This window comes from Rhinatrema bivittatum, chromosome 2 (assembly GCF_901001135.1).
Source record: "Rhinatrema bivittatum chromosome 2, aRhiBiv1.1, whole genome shotgun sequence".
Lineage (NCBI taxonomy): Eukaryota > Metazoa > Chordata > Amphibia > Gymnophiona > Rhinatrematidae > Rhinatrema > Rhinatrema bivittatum.
Window position 1 is genome coordinate 794,534,746 of NC_042616.1, and position 15,502 is coordinate 794,550,247.

General features: G+C 47.7%; 1 protein-coding gene across 23 annotated transcripts in view; it reads right to left on the bottom strand.

Annotated features, from left to right (window-relative positions):
- The window catches only part of PTK2 (protein tyrosine kinase 2), a 1,447,287-nt gene that overhangs the window by 924,662 nt on the left and 507,123 nt on the right, over positions 1–15,502 (bottom strand). The gene's annotated exons all lie outside the window — the stretch shown is intronic.

The following is a 15,502-nucleotide window of genomic DNA, read 5'->3' on the forward strand; positions in this document are numbered from 1 at the left end:
AAAAGAGGGTTCGCACTCACAAAGCGGGGAGTAGCTGGCTTGTTACGGCGGTTACTACCCCAAACCAAATGTGCCTGATACTTCACTTTCGATGCATATCCAGCATAGCTCTCTGCTTCAACAGCATGGGAGAAGAAAAACAACCAATAAGGGCTGTATAACATAGTCTGGGTAAAACAAATAAGCATGGGTGTAGCTTGCTTATTGCGGCGGCTACTACCCCTAACTAATCAAGCTAGATATTTCACTTGGATGCAGCTCCATCACTGCTCTCTACATTAAAGGTGGGGGTGGAAGGGAAATAGAACCAAGAGCTAAGAGAAACAGATAAGTATGAGAGAGAAAAATGTGTGAAGCTTGCTGGGCAAACTGGATGGGCCATTTGGTCTTCTTCTGCCGTCATTTCTATGTTTCTATGTTACTTGTATGATGATATTTAAAGTTACTAAAAATGTTTCCTGTTTAGCCATTCCCACTACTACAAACCTAAGTAGAACAGAGTGCTGTTGTGTTGATCAGATCCGTAGGCAGGCATATATTGATACATGTGAAATATTTTATGTATTTATTTGCTCTCATATTTATCCTACCTCTCCCCAGAGGCCCAAGATGGAACATAAGAACTCGCCATACTGGGTCAGAACAAGGGTCCATCAAGCCCAGGATCCTGTTTCCAACAGAGGCCAAACCAGGCCACAAGAACCTGGCAAGTACCCAAACACCAAAATCATCACATGCTACTGATGCAATTATTAGCAGGGGCTATTACCTAAGGAAACTTGATTAATAGCAGTTAGTGGACTTCTCCTCCAAGAACTTATCTAAACCTTTTTTGAACCCAGCTACACTAACTGCACTAGCTGTTGCAAATAGGGAAAAATGGAGAAATTACTTACCTGATAATTTCGTTTTCCTTAGTGTAGACAGATGGACTCAGGACCAATGGGTATAGTGTATTCCTGCTAGCAGTTGGAGACGGATCAGATTTCAATCTGACGTCAGCTCCTAGTACATATACCCCTGCAGGAAGTGCAGCTCTTCAGTATTCTCCTCGAAAAGCATTGTGGATATATGTGTGACTGACTGATTGATTAACTTAATAATTTGATTAACTTGAATAACTTCATAACTTGGTTAAACTTGAACTGGTTGATTGACTATAGCTGGAGACCGCCACTGTACTCAACCGGAATGCGTCGACACCCAGCAGGGTGGATGCCCTAGTTAAATGAAAACGTGGCTTACCCTTGAATCATTTGAAAGACCATGCGTAACGGCAGCCAAGGGTGGGATGCTAAGTCCATCTGTCTACACTAAGGAAAACGAAATTATCAGGTAAGTAATTTCTCCTTCCTAGCATGTAGCAGATGGAACTCAGGACCAATGGGATGTATAAAAGCTATTCCCGCACCGGGTGGGAGGCTGCCCGTGACCCACTTAGAATTGTCCTTGCGAATGCCGTGTCCTCCCGAGTCTGAACATCCAGACGGTAGAATCTGGAGAAGGTATGGATGGAGGACCATGTCGCTGCCCTGCAGATCTCGGCAGGCGACAGTATTCTAGTTTCTGCCCAGGATACTGCCTGGGCTCTGGTAGAATGGTCCTTGACCTGTAGAGGTGGGGGCTTGCCAGCTTCTACGTAGGCCGCATTGATGACTTCCTTGATCCAGCGGGCAATGCTTGCCCGCGAGGCCACTTCCCCTTGTCTCTTTCCGCTGTGAAGGACGAAAAGGTGGTCCGTTTTTTGTACGGGTTCTGACATTTCCAGGTATCTGGACAGGCATCTGCCTATATTGAGGTGGCGTAGACTACGGGCTTCTTCCGAATTCTTCAAGTCATCCATCGTTGGTAGCAAGATGGTCTGGTTAAGGTGGAAGTGAGAGACCACTTTGGGGAGGAAGGAGGGAACCGTGCGTAGTTGGATGGCTCCCGGGGTGAACCTGAGGAATGGCTAACAGCAGGACAGTGCTTGTAGTTCCAAGATGCAGCGGGCTGAGCAAACTGCCAGCAAGAACACCATCTTTAAGGTTAACAGGCGGAGGGACAGTCCTCGGAGGGGTATGAAGGCAGTTCCTGCTAGAAGTCCAAGACGAGAATGAGATTCCACAGAGGTATCGGCCACTTTAATGGTGGACGAATGTGTTTGACTCCTTTTAGGAAGCATGACATGTCTGGGTGAAAGGCTATGCTGTCGCCCTTGCTCTTGGAGCCGTAGCATGACAGTGCGGCAACCTGTACCTTGATGGAGTTGAGGGACAGTCCCTTCTCTAGGCTGTTCTGTAGGAATTCCAGGATCACGGGAACTTTAAATGAGCGTGGCTTGATGTTGTGGTCTTCGCACCAGGCTTCAAATACTCTCCAAATCCTTACGTACGTTAAGGATGTGGAGAACTTGCGTGCTCGGAGGAGGGTGTCGATTACAGCCCCCGAGTATCCGCTCTCTCTCAGGCGGGCCCTCTCAAGGGCCAGACCATAAGAGAGAATTGAGCTGGGTCTTCGTGGAAGATCGGATCTTGTTGTAGCAGGTCCCTGTGTGGAGGCAGGGGTAGGGGGTTCCCTGCCAGCAGCCTTCTCATGTCTGCGTACCAGGGTCTTCTTGGCCAGTCTGGAGCCACCAGAAGAACTAGTCCACTGTGTAGTTGTATCTTATGAATGATTGCGCCCAATAGGGGCCACGGCGGGAAGGCGTATAGCAGGGTTCCCGGTGGCAGGTCTGTACCAGGTCATCGATCCCTTGGGACTGCGGTTCCTGCCTGCAGCTGAAGTATCTGCACACTTGGGAGTTGGATCTGTTTGCCAGAAGGTCCATGTCCAGTGTCCCCCACCGATTCAATATCATTTGGAAGCCTGCGGGCGACAGCCTCCATTCTCTTGGATCTAGACTTTCCCTGCTGAGAAAGTCCGCCATGATGTTGTCTTTCCCGATGATGTGGACGGCGGAGATCTCCTGGAGATTTGCTTCCGCCCACGCCATCAGGGGTCTATTTCTAGGGACACTTGTTGGCTTCTGGTTTCCCCCTGTCGGTTGATGTAGGCCACTGTTGTGGTGTTGTCTGACATTACTCTGACCGCTTTGTTTCGGAGTCTGTGAGCGAACCGCAGACAGGCTAGTCTGACTGCCCGTGCTTCTAGGCGATTGATGTTCCATCACGCCTCTTCTGCGTTACTGCCCTTGGGCGGTTAACTCCTCGCAGTGTGCTACCCATCCTCATAGACTTGCATCTGTGTTTAGGGTCCAGGTTGGAGAGGATAGTCTTGATCCTCGGCTCATGTGATTGGCCTGCAGCCACCACCATAGCTGGTTCCGGACTCTGCCCGGGAGCGATAGACGTACGGTGTAGTTCTGGGATTGTGGGTTCCATCGTGATAGACGTGAGTACTGTAGGGGCCTCATGTGGGCTCGAGCCCATGGCACAACTTCCAGTGTAGATGCCATCAGCCCGAGGACTTGCAGGTAATCCCATGCTGTGGGACGAGGATCGTTCAGCAAGGTCTGTAGCCGGTTCCACAGTTTTAATCTCCTTGTGGGGGTCAGGCTGACCTTGTCTTCTTTGGTGTCGAATCGGACTCCTAGGTATTCCAGCGTCTGTGAGGGTTGTAGGAAACTTTTGTTTGTGTTGATCACCCATCCTAGGCTCTCCAGTAGAGATATGACTCTGCTGGTTGCTTGGTGGCTTTCCTCTGGTGACTTTGCCCTGATCAGCCAGTCATCTAGGTAAGGGTGGACGAGGCTTCCTTCCTCATTGTTGCTGCCACCACTACTATTACCTTGGTGAACATCAGGGGTGCTGTGGCTAACCCGAAAGGTAGTGCCCGCAATTGTAGTGATGGTTCAGGACTTTGAAGCGTAGGTAGCGCTGGTGTTCCTGGTGAATTGGGATGTGTAGGTAGGCCTCTGAAAGATCTAGGGATGTGAGAAACTCTCCCGGTTGTATCGCCCTTATTACGGATCGCAGGGTTTCCATGCGGAAGCGGGGAATCTTCAGGTGGCGGTTGACCGACTTGAGGTCCAGGAGGGGCCTGAATGTTCCCTCTTTCTTTGGGACGATAAAATAGATGGAATAATGTCCAGTATTTATTTCTTGTAGAGGCATTGGAGTTATGGCCTCGAGTGTAGCCCCCCTGCCACGACCTCTTGAAGAGGTCGTGGCAGGGGGACTCCACGAACTTGTCCAGAGGGGTACGTAGAAAATCCAGGTAGTACTCATCCTGAATGATGGTTAGGACCCACTTGTCCGAAGTTATCTCGACCCATCTGCGGTAGAATAGGGCTAGTCTGCCCCCAATGCTTCTTCCCTTGGACGAGTCGGCTGAATCTCATTGTGGGGTGCGGCTGGGGCCTGTACCCGAGCTGGTACCCCCCTTGTTGTGCTTGTTCCGAAAGGACTGGTTCCTGCTCATAGGGCGGGGCGCTTGATAGTTGTTCCTGTAAGGATTGAAGCGCTTGTGAACTTCTGCCCCTGGAGGGCCTGGGGAAGAGTCGCTGGTTTCTCTTCGTTTTATCCTCAGGCAGGCGCGGCACTGGGGAATCGCCCCATTTGTCGGCTAATTTCTCTAGTTCGCTGCCAAACAGGAGGGATCCTTTGAAGGGCATCCTTGCGAGGCGCGTTTTGGAAGATGCGTCGGCCGACCAGCTTTGGAGCCAGAGTTGCCTTCTGGCCGCCACCGTAGATGACACTCCTCTGGCTGCTGTACGCACTAGGTCGGAGACAGCGTCTGCGAGGAATGATACTGCTGGTTCCATGTCTTCTCCCAGGGTGTTGTTCCTGGTTTGGGAAAAGCAGGCATGTGTCACCACTGTGCAGCAGGCCGCAATTTATAGAGACATAGCGGCTACGTCAAATGACTGTTTGAGGATGGATTCCAGATGCCGGTCGTGTGCATCCTTGAGCGCTGCTCCTCCCTCTACTGGGATAGTTGTGCGTTTAGAGACTGCGCAGACCATGGCATCAACTCTTGGGCATGCAAGAAGATCTTTGGTCGCCGGGTCCAGGGGGTACATGGCTGCCAAAGCTCGTCCCCCTTTGAATGTGGACTCCGGGGCATTCCATTCCAGGTCAATCAGCTGTTGTGCCGCTTGTAACAGAGGGAAATGGCGATAAGTCTGACAAAGTCCCTCCAAGTAGGGGGTTCGGTTTAGGTTCCCCTGAAGTACCTGGGCCTGGGATAGCGAGCTCCGTCAGGCATTGGGTGACCAGGTCCAGGAGCTCGTCCTTTGTGAATAAGCGTCTCATGGTTCAGTGAGGCTCTGTCCCAGGGGGGAGCTCCCCCTCTTCTAGGGGCTCAGCTTCCTCTTAAGAGATGTCCGAGTCCCCATAGGTGAGGCTTCTGGGTAGTGGAAGCCTGTGCCTGGGTCTTGAAGGACCTGGGGCCTGAGGGTCCTCCGGCGGAGATTGTGGCTGACCAGCTGGAGGTTCAGTTTGCATTTGAACAAAGGCGTGAATCCCCTTGAAGAACTTCACCCATGAGATTGACGCTAGATCTAAGCTGAGGGGCGCTGGTTCCTGAGGGTCCCCATCTGTGGGGAGGTCCCACTGGGATCTGCTAGGTCCGGAGTACTCCCTGAGGAGCTAGTACTCGGCCCTGGGTGGGACTGGCCCTGAACTGGATCTCCCAGCGCCTCCTCACACTGCATGCACAAGGCGTCGGCCTCCTCGCTTTGTGCGGCTCTGATGTGGCATGCTGGGCAGAGGCCTTGAGCTTTTGTCCTTGATTCTGGTGGTGCCATGGCTGTCGGCGCGTAAACTCTTATGCGCTCCGGTGCGCTTAAGATGAGCGTGCGAGTTGTGCGCGCAGCTGTGCGTCCAGCCGTATATATGCGCCCAGCTCTGTGCGTGCAACTTATGCGCACAAGGTTTTCTGTGTGTGTAAGTCTATGCACACAAGTGCTTTGTGCGCCTAGCTCGGTTTTGTGCGTTTGGGCCGAACGGCAAACAGCACGGCGAATAGGGCCAAGATGGCGACGGCGAGCACGCGGGCAATATGGCGACCGCCTGGGAGGGACTCCATGTGGGTAGACCCTTGGAAATAGCCGGGGCCTGGCCCTGCTAGGGCGGATCAACCCGGTGGCACTGGTCCCGGCCAATGACCTGTACTCTTCCTCAATCCTCCGGATTCAAGCAGAAGATTTCTACCTTACCTCGTCTTCGGCGCTTCCCGGTTTCGTCCCGGGTGGTCTCCAGCTGCGGGGGGAGAGGGCAAATACCTTCACCGCCGCGCTCGAGGGTGCACCCGCTGCCTCTCAGCCACGCTCGAAGATCGGAGGCTAGGTCCTCGCCGTGATTTGGCCGCCGGACCGAGGCTTACCTCCGAGGAACCACGGAAATCACCTCGGGAATCTCAACTGGGGGAGGGACCCGAGGGTATCACCGCAGGAGAGCAGGGCTCGTCTTCAGGTAGGTTTTTTCTTTAAAATTTTGTTTTTCTTCTTTGAATTTGGTTCTAACGCTGTGAGAGCGTGCAGATAGTCCCTAATTGCTATGGAGATAGAAAATACTGAAGAGCTGCACTTCCTGCAGGGGTCTATGTACTAGGGGCTGACGTCAGATTGAAATCTGATCCATCTCCAACTGCTAGCAGGAGTACACTATACCCACTGTTCTTGAGTCCATCTGCTACACGCTAGGAAATAACCCTTGCTGTAGTTACACAATGTTAGGTTCCATATTAGGATCTACCACACAGGAAAAAGATCTATGCATCATAGTAGATAACACTTTAAAATTGTCTGCTCAGTGTTGCTGCAGCAGTCAAAAAAGCAAACAATGTTAAGAATTATTAGGAAGGAAATGGTTAATAAAATGGAAAATGACATAATGCCTCTGTATCACTCCATGGTGAGACTGCATCTTGAATACTGTGTACAATTTTGGTCGCCGCATCTCAAGAAAGATATAGTTGCAATGGAAAAGGTACAAAGAAGGGCAACCAAAATGATAAAGGGGATGGAACAGCTCCCCTATGAGGAAAGTCTGAAGACGTTAGGGCTTTTCAGCTTGGAGAAGAGACAGCTGAGGGAGGATATGATAGAGGTCTTTAAAGATCATGAGAGGTCTTGAACAAGCAGATGTGAGGGGGAGAGCTGGCCACTATCTGGAAATCACCTGTTCACATCTGAGGTAAAAAAGACAAAAAAAATTGAAAAAAAGAAAAGAACAGCGCTGAAACTGGGAAGAGATGATGAATTTGAAAAGAATAAAAGGTCTGAGGGACCCGCCCCTCCCCCGACATCATCGCTCACGGAACTGATCCGTTAAAAGCGCCAAGCCAGCAGGCGTTTGTGCACCCCTTCGTGCATCCCCTAGTTTTAATATTCCCCTTATCTTTATTCCCTTGTTAACAATTTCTATTTTATAATTGTTTTACATTTCTGACAAAGGTAATGTATGCTTTTAATATAATTTGTTGATTGTTCTATGTAACGCTCCAGGCGAAGTTATGTTTTTATTGTAAGCCGATGTGATTTGTATTTTATACAGGAATGTCGGTATATAAAAGTGAAAAATAAATAAATAAATAAATAAATAAATAAATTGGTTATTTACACTTAGATAATAGAAGACTAGGGGGCACTCCATGAAGTTAGCAAGTAGCACATTTAAGACTAATCGGAGAAAAATCTTTTTCACTCAACGCACAATTAAGCTCTGGAATTTGTTGCCAGAGGATGTGGTTAGTGCAGTTAGTGTAGCTGGATTCAAAAAAGGTTTGGATAAGTTCTTGAAGGAGAAGTCCATTAACTGCTATTGATCAAGTTTACTTAGGGAGTAGCCACTGCTATTAATTGCATCAGTGTCCATCAACCAACCTCTTCCCTTCAATAATAATTCTACAACATACACCAATACAAGGGACACTTGTGCTATGGTGTTGCTTATGTACGGTGGCTCTATTAAAGGACAACCAATTGGTGGGTGTCCTTCTTTTTAGCCCCGTCTATTATTCTTTATTATCCAAGTTTTAATGCGAATTTTTCTGTTTTTTTATTTCTTAAACGATTTTCTAAAAAAATCCCCTTATCTCCCCGTTTTCTGAGGCGACCCACTGCTTGTTTGTTAATACTTATCAGGGCGTCCGTCTCAACTTCTTCTCACGGGATCGCGTCTGCTTGCCCGACATGGGCCATGTTTCGGCACGTTCGTGCCTGCTTCAGGGGCTACGGGAGGGGTCGTGCTGTGTCCTAACCAGGTACACAGTATCTGTTAAGTATCCAATTTTGTGTTGACCATGCTTCTGCTCGTGGACGGCGCCTACCTTCTGTGTCTGCTCTGTGTCTACTCAGACACAGAAGGTAGGCGCCGTCCACGAGCAGAAGCATGGTCAACACAAAATTGGAGACATAACAGATACTGTGTACCTGGTTAGGACACAGCACTACCCCTCCCGTAGCCCCTGAAGCAGGCACGAACGTGCCGAAACATGGCCCATGTCGGGCAAGCAGACGCGATCCCATGAGAAGAAGTTGAGACGGACGCCCTGATAAGTATTAACAAACAAGCAGCGGGTCGCCTCAGAAAACGGGGAGATAAGGGGATTTTTTTAGAAAATAGTTTAAGAAATAAAAAAACAGAAAAATTCGCATTAAAACTTGGATAATAAAGAATAATAGATGGGGCTAAAAAGAAGGACACCCACCAATTGGTTGTCCTTTAATAGAGCCACCGTACATAAGCAACACCATAGCACAAGTGTCCCTTGTATTGTTGTATGTTGTAGAATTAATTGCATCAGTAGCATGTGATCTTCATGGTGTTTGGGTAATTGCCAGGTTCTTGTGGCCTGGTTTGGCCTTTGTTGGAAACAGAATGCTGGTTTTGATGGTCCCTTGGTCTGACCAAGCATGGCTGTTTATGTTCTTAAACAATGTCACATGGCGATAGCTAAAGACAGAAGAATGCTGAGCTGCATAGGAAGAACAATAACCATAACATACTATTAAAAAGACTGGAAGAAATTGGATTACAAAAAAAAACAATTGACTGGTTCACATCCTATCTTACAAACAGATCTTATCAGTTAAAGATGAAAAACACAATATCAGACAAGATTGGCCTAAAAACAGGAGTCCCCCAGGGCTCAGCACTCTCAGCAACTCTAACATTTACATGCTCCCCCTCTGCCACCTACTAGCAGGGCTAGGTATCATACACTACATATATGCTGACGACATCCAACTAATTCTACCAGTGGAAGAGTCAATTGAGAAAACACTGAACTTTGCAATGATGTATCTAGACATAATAAAACAACTATTATCTCAAATGGAACTAGTAATTAACAGAAAAAATGGAATTTATACACCTTGAACGAAAAAACATTGTAAGAATTCAAAATCCCATCAAACCTAAAAATGATAAATTAGTGGAGTTAAACGATAAGGTTAGAAACCTAGGAGTTATTATGGACACCGAAATCAGCCTTAAACAACACATATCAACAAAAGTAAGAGAAGGCTATGCCAAACTAATGGTCCTTAGAAGACTAAAACCATTATTAACACAGGAACACTTTCGTACAGTACTACAAGCACTAATATTTGCCAGCACAGACTACTGCAACACACTTTTCCTAGGTTTACCATACACCACAATCAGGCCACTGCAAATACTACAAAACTCAGCTGCCAGAATTCTTACTGGAAAAGGCAGAAGAGATCATATTACCCAAACACTTGCGGATTTACACTGGCTCCCAATAGAACAGAGAGTACAATTCAAAACACTTTGCACAATTCATAAATTAATCAATGATGAAAACGCCGACTGGCTAAACACCGCTTTACGATTACATGTCCCTCAAAGAAATCTCAGGTCGGCCAATAAAGCACTGCTAACCATACCCTCAGTCAGAACAGCAAAGTTGACCCAGATGAGAGAGAGAGCTCTATCTTTGGCAGGACCATTATTGTGGAACACATTACCACTTGAACTGAGATTAATGAAAGAATTAAAACTTTTCAAAAAAGGCCTAAAAACTTGGCTTTTCAAAAAAGCATTTCACAATGAGAGCGATGACTAACAATACATACAGCTGAAAGTCACCAACAAACTGAAAATTGACAATTTTATTATTTGTTACCCATTATTAAATATTAAATTGAAACAGTATACACATATGATTATCCCAAATTCATATAAATGGTAACTCCAACCCATCTCTCATTTAGGGTATATTACTGAACTATGTAACCGTAAAATATTGGCACACCATGGATAACTTAGAAACCAAACCAACCTATTTCGTGCCGAAATGTAAACCGTTGTGATGGTATATTACTAAACGACGGTATAGAAAATTTTTTAAATAAATAAATAAGGAGGTGGTAATGCCCCCGGGGCAGGTCTTTGGTGAGGCCTCAACTGGAGTGCTGCATTCAGATATAGAACCTGTATCTCAAAAAGGATAGAGAGAGAAGGGAGGCGGTCCAGAGAAGGGCGACCAAAATGTGTGAGTTCAGTATCAGAAGACTTATGAGAAGAGGCTAAAGAATCTAAATATGTATAACTTGAAAGAGAGGAGGTGCAAGGGAGATATGATACAGACCTTCAGAAACCTGCAAGCTTTTAATGGTGCACAAACTTCAAAATTTTTCTGTTGGAAAGAAATCAGAAGAACTAGGGGCCATGAAATGAAACTCCAGGGGGGATAACAGAACCAACGTCACAAAATATTTATTCATGGAGAGGGTGTTGGTTGTCTGGAATACCCTTCTGGAGGAGGTGATGAAGACAAAATGGGGCATGAGATAGCAAGTACTGCTTTTACCTGTAACAGGTGTTCACAGGACAGCAGGATGTTAGTCCTCACATATGGGTGATGTCAGTGGACGGAGCCCTGCTACGGAAAACTTTACTGTCAAAGTTTCGATAAAGCTTTGACTGACACTGGCACACTATGACCACAGGTGTCTCCCCTCAGTCTCGTCTTATAGCAAAAAGCGCAAGTGAATCTAAAATAATAAAACGTATGTAGACCCAACTCCGTGGGGTGGCCGATGGGTTTCGTGAGGACTAACATCCTGCTGTCCTGTGAGAACACCTGTTACAGGTAAGCAACACTTGCTTTCTCACATGACAAGCAGGATGGTAGTCCTCACATATGGGTGAGTACCGTACAGAGGATGCCCGAGAGTGTACCCAATGCACCCAAGACTTGCAAAAGGCGCAAAGTCGGGGGTGGAATTTGGTAAGGAAGGCATCCTGAAACCCTAAACGGGTTGGTGCAAGGATGTTTGGTAGTTAAACCGAACAGAAGAGGAGTAGACAAACTGGCCAACATGGAAGCATGCCAGCCAGTCTTATCTAAGTGATAATGGACTGCGAAGGTATGGCGAGAGCTCCAGGTCGCAGCTTTACAAATATGTACAAGCGGCACCGGCCGAAGGTGAGCTACTGAGGCTGGTACAGCCCTAACAGAGTGTGGTTACACACGGTGTTGTAGTGAAATGCCTGCTTATTAGTAGGAAGATACACAGACCATCAATTAGGAGGAACAGGTCTGTTTGCCCACTGAAACTCTCAGCTTGGCTTTTGCCACAGGAGGAAAGAGTTAGGTGTAATTCCTATGGAGTGTAGTGTGGTCTGGATAGAATGCAAGTGCAATTTTACAGTCCAAGGAGTGAAAAACCCTCTCGCTCTGGTGAGAGAGAGGTGTTGGGAAAAAGTGGGCAGAGTATATTCTGAGTAAGGTGAGATGCTGCGTCTACCTTAAGAAGGATATGAAGTTGAGTACGAAAAACCACTCAGTCACGGAGGATTGGGTGAGTATGTAACAAGGTATGGAACTCACTGACCATATTGGCAGAAGTGATGACTACGAGGGAAAGAATTTCCCATGCCAGACTGTTAAGTGAGAGAAATGGTAAGACTCGAACGGGGAACGCATAAGTCTTGTAAACACTAATATATAGGCCCCATTCCGTAACCAGTAAAAATAGAGGCGGCTTAATCAATGGATAATAACCCATGGTAAGCTGACTCGGAAGGGGTTGAACCATTAATCGGGTATCCACACTCCCAAGTGGTATGTCAATTGGAACCGAGGCGTACCCATGTGGAGGATGTCTGGGGAGCAGAATCCGAGGGAGTAACAGAAAGAGTGGGGTAGAAATAAAGGGGGTAAAACCCTTTTCTTTTTTTTTTATATACGATATGTGGTAAATCATGCCATTTTGAATGGTAAGATTTATGTGTAGAAGGTTTTTGAGATGCTACCAGTACCTGAGAACATCAGTGAGTTCATGATATGAGACTGACCTGTGAGAAGGCGAATTGCTTATTGGTGTGATAGATTGAGAAGTATGGGAAAGCATACTGGTCTCGGCCAGGACGTGGGTCTGAGAACAGCGAACTCCGTCCCGGTGCAGTATAATAAGGGTGCTGGCTATGAGAGGCATCGAAAGAGACACATATAAGAGGCCTTTGCTGCAGCAAAGGCGCCCATGGGAACGCATTGGAGACATGTGTAGGGAGTAGAATCTGTCCACCGTGTGGTTTGATTCAGACACAGAGGGCAAGTTTGGTTGACCTCAGCGCTAGAAGATTTTCCTCGCTACACATATAATCCGAGACTATCTGAGAGGATGGAAACTTATGTGGAGAAGGTCTGCTAGTGCGTTCAGTAAGTCTGTTAGATAAGTGGCCCGGGGATGCATGGAGTGAGCAAGGGCCAAGAGTAGAGCTGCGCAGCTTCCTAGCAGAGCAGCTAAGAGGTTGTGCGTGCTTGTGGTTTGGAATTACCACATTGTCACTATGCTGTCTGTCTGTATGCACAAAGGTTTGTTGCATAGGCAGTATTGTAAGGCATAAAGGCATAACTCATGGCTCAAAACTGCAGGAAGTTGATGTGAAACTCTGCATGGAGCGGAATAGATGCATATTGGGGTGAAAAGATGTTAGTGCGAATTCTGCAACCCTGAGTAAATGCGAGCATGAGCAGGACCAGTCTAGGTTTTGGTTCTAGATATGCAAAATGGATCAGGGACGAAAGTGGTTGAACAGCTTAGGTTCAATGATAATTGAATATCACTGATTCTTACTCATAGCAAATTCTGGACCTATGAGCAAGTGCATAGTGAAAAAATGCCGTGGCTCATCAATTAAAGAATTGAAGGGCTGAGATTATGTTGTATGCACGCAGAGACATACAGGAATTTGTCAGAATGTCTGCGCGGTTGTTGACAGGAGGTTCATTGTGACTGTGGTGTCCAGAAGTGTTCTATATGGGATTTATGGTAGTTAACAGCAATCCCAGGTAGTAGATTTATAGTGAGTCATGAAGAAGATAGAGCTCCTTGCTTGGATTGACTGTTAGGCAGCTGTCTATGCAAGGAAAAGTGTAAATGATGTTTTACTCCGTAGAGAAACAGCAGTCAGTGCTAGTGATTAAATGAAATACCCAAGTTGCCGAAGCTGGTGCAACCGGCAGAGCTCGGGATGGTAATATTGACGACTCACCATGAAGCACATAGAAAGATTAGAGGAGAGAGGCAACCTACTTACTGCGGTATGGAAGCATGGTGATGAGAGATACCATTTTACCTGCGCCGTCTGAAGAAAATTGATATTTCTGAGGTCCAGGAAGGGCGGAGAGTAACTACTTTCTGTTGAAGGAAAGAATAGTGAAATTAAAACTCCCCCCCCCCACCCCGCTTTGTAGCGTCCGGGGGACTGTACCCTGAACCTTGTAACAAAGTGGGGTGGCCGCTCTGATATCCTGCAAGTTGAGAGACCAGGAGGTGTCCAACTGGCGAGGCTGACGTAATCTGTATATCATGTAATCTCCCACAGGAGCATGAGCGGTAAAGGTCTTACCCGCATTTCTGTGTGCTGTACAAGAAAACGTCGTGACCTGTCGCCAAGTCTCGAGATGGACTCCCAATTGAGACAGTGTTTGCTGAATCTTGTGTTTAGCAGATCAGCAAATGCATCTGGAATTTCGGTCCTTAATTAGGAGCCAGAAATCAGAGTATTAATCAGTACAGAGTCCCGTTGCTGACAACGGTAGGATGTCCAGAAGCAATTCCCAATTGATTGGTAGAGAGGTTCTCTTGGTATTGTCTCCGACATAGCTGACAATAGCAATATGTGACACTAACACGGTTCTTGGAAGACCAGATGATCTAGAATCTTTCAAACCATATGGCCCGATTTAGAGAACAGGTCTCAATGTGATTGTCGCTGAAGCGGGATTAGAGTAGAGTACTTACCATCCGTCGTGGATCGCAGAAGGACGAGCCGGCAAAGATTGATGGCTCTGTGGATTTCAGGAGTCATCGAGGGACAACCTGAAGGACGGAAACGTCAGACTCAGCTCTGTAACCTGGTATGGTAGCGAAGGTACAGAGAGGACAGGCTGAGCGTGTCTGGCGCTACCACAGTAATTTGTGGAGGGTCAGAACCCCGCACCGGTGTCAGCAGGGAATGCCTCGGGTACAGGGGAGCCATTATGACTCATGAACCCAGCCCTCTTTGCAGAGGCTCAATGTATCATAACACCAGTGCAGAACTCCTCGGAACTCGGTCTGGTTATTCTGGAGCACAGAGGACTGCCAGCACTGTGTGGAACAGTGGCGGTGGCAGTAGCGATGTTGCTCGGCCCGGGCATTCTCCAGCACCGAGTAGGATAGAACCCATGTGCTGGATGGAGTCGGTGGCGGACGGTCACTGTGCCGGTGACAATGATTGCCACGGTGCTCGGCCCGGTCCTTCCCCAGTGCCGAGGTGGATGCCCTCTCTGTCTTGGATGGCGAATGACGACGGACTGTTAGCATGCTTGCACTACTCCCGGCACTAAACACAGTGCTTGGAGCACTGTGTTTAGGCGAGGGCCTTGTGTGTAGGTGCTATGTCATAATTGACGGTATCGATGGCGGCATGGAGCGGCCTCGAGGGTATCGTCAAAAATATATATGAAAAAATGTCGATGGCCCGTGCAGGGCAACGATAACAATGACGGAGGCACCGACGGCATCGGTATACGTCTCGATGGAAATGGATGTGGCATCGAAGGATCGAATAGACATCGATGGCATTGGGAAATTGATACCGCCATCGACGGAATCAATGGCGGCATCGATAGGAACGACGAGGACTCCGATGGAAATGACGTGGGCGTCGACAGCATCGATGGATGGGGGCGGGCGCCGACGGCATCGACTATGGCATTTGCCCGGGCATTGATGACATCGATGGAAAAATCAGCACCATGGATGAAAACATTGATGGCTCTGAAAGAATCGATGCGGAGATCGATGGCATCGACGGACCGAGGGGGGAGGTGTCTGTGTCGAAAAAGGCAGGACGGCCTGGCAGGGGGTACCAACGGTAGCGATGGGGGCATAGTCTGCACGAAGGTACCGAGGTATGAATTCGACAGAGACCCTGGCAGCAAAGGTAACCGTGGAAGTCCCTATCCCACTAGCGCTAATAACCAGGCAGAGGGTCACGGGAGGACACTCGCAGGCTATGTGGAGCTAACTGTGAAAACATAGGGAGAGGGAAGG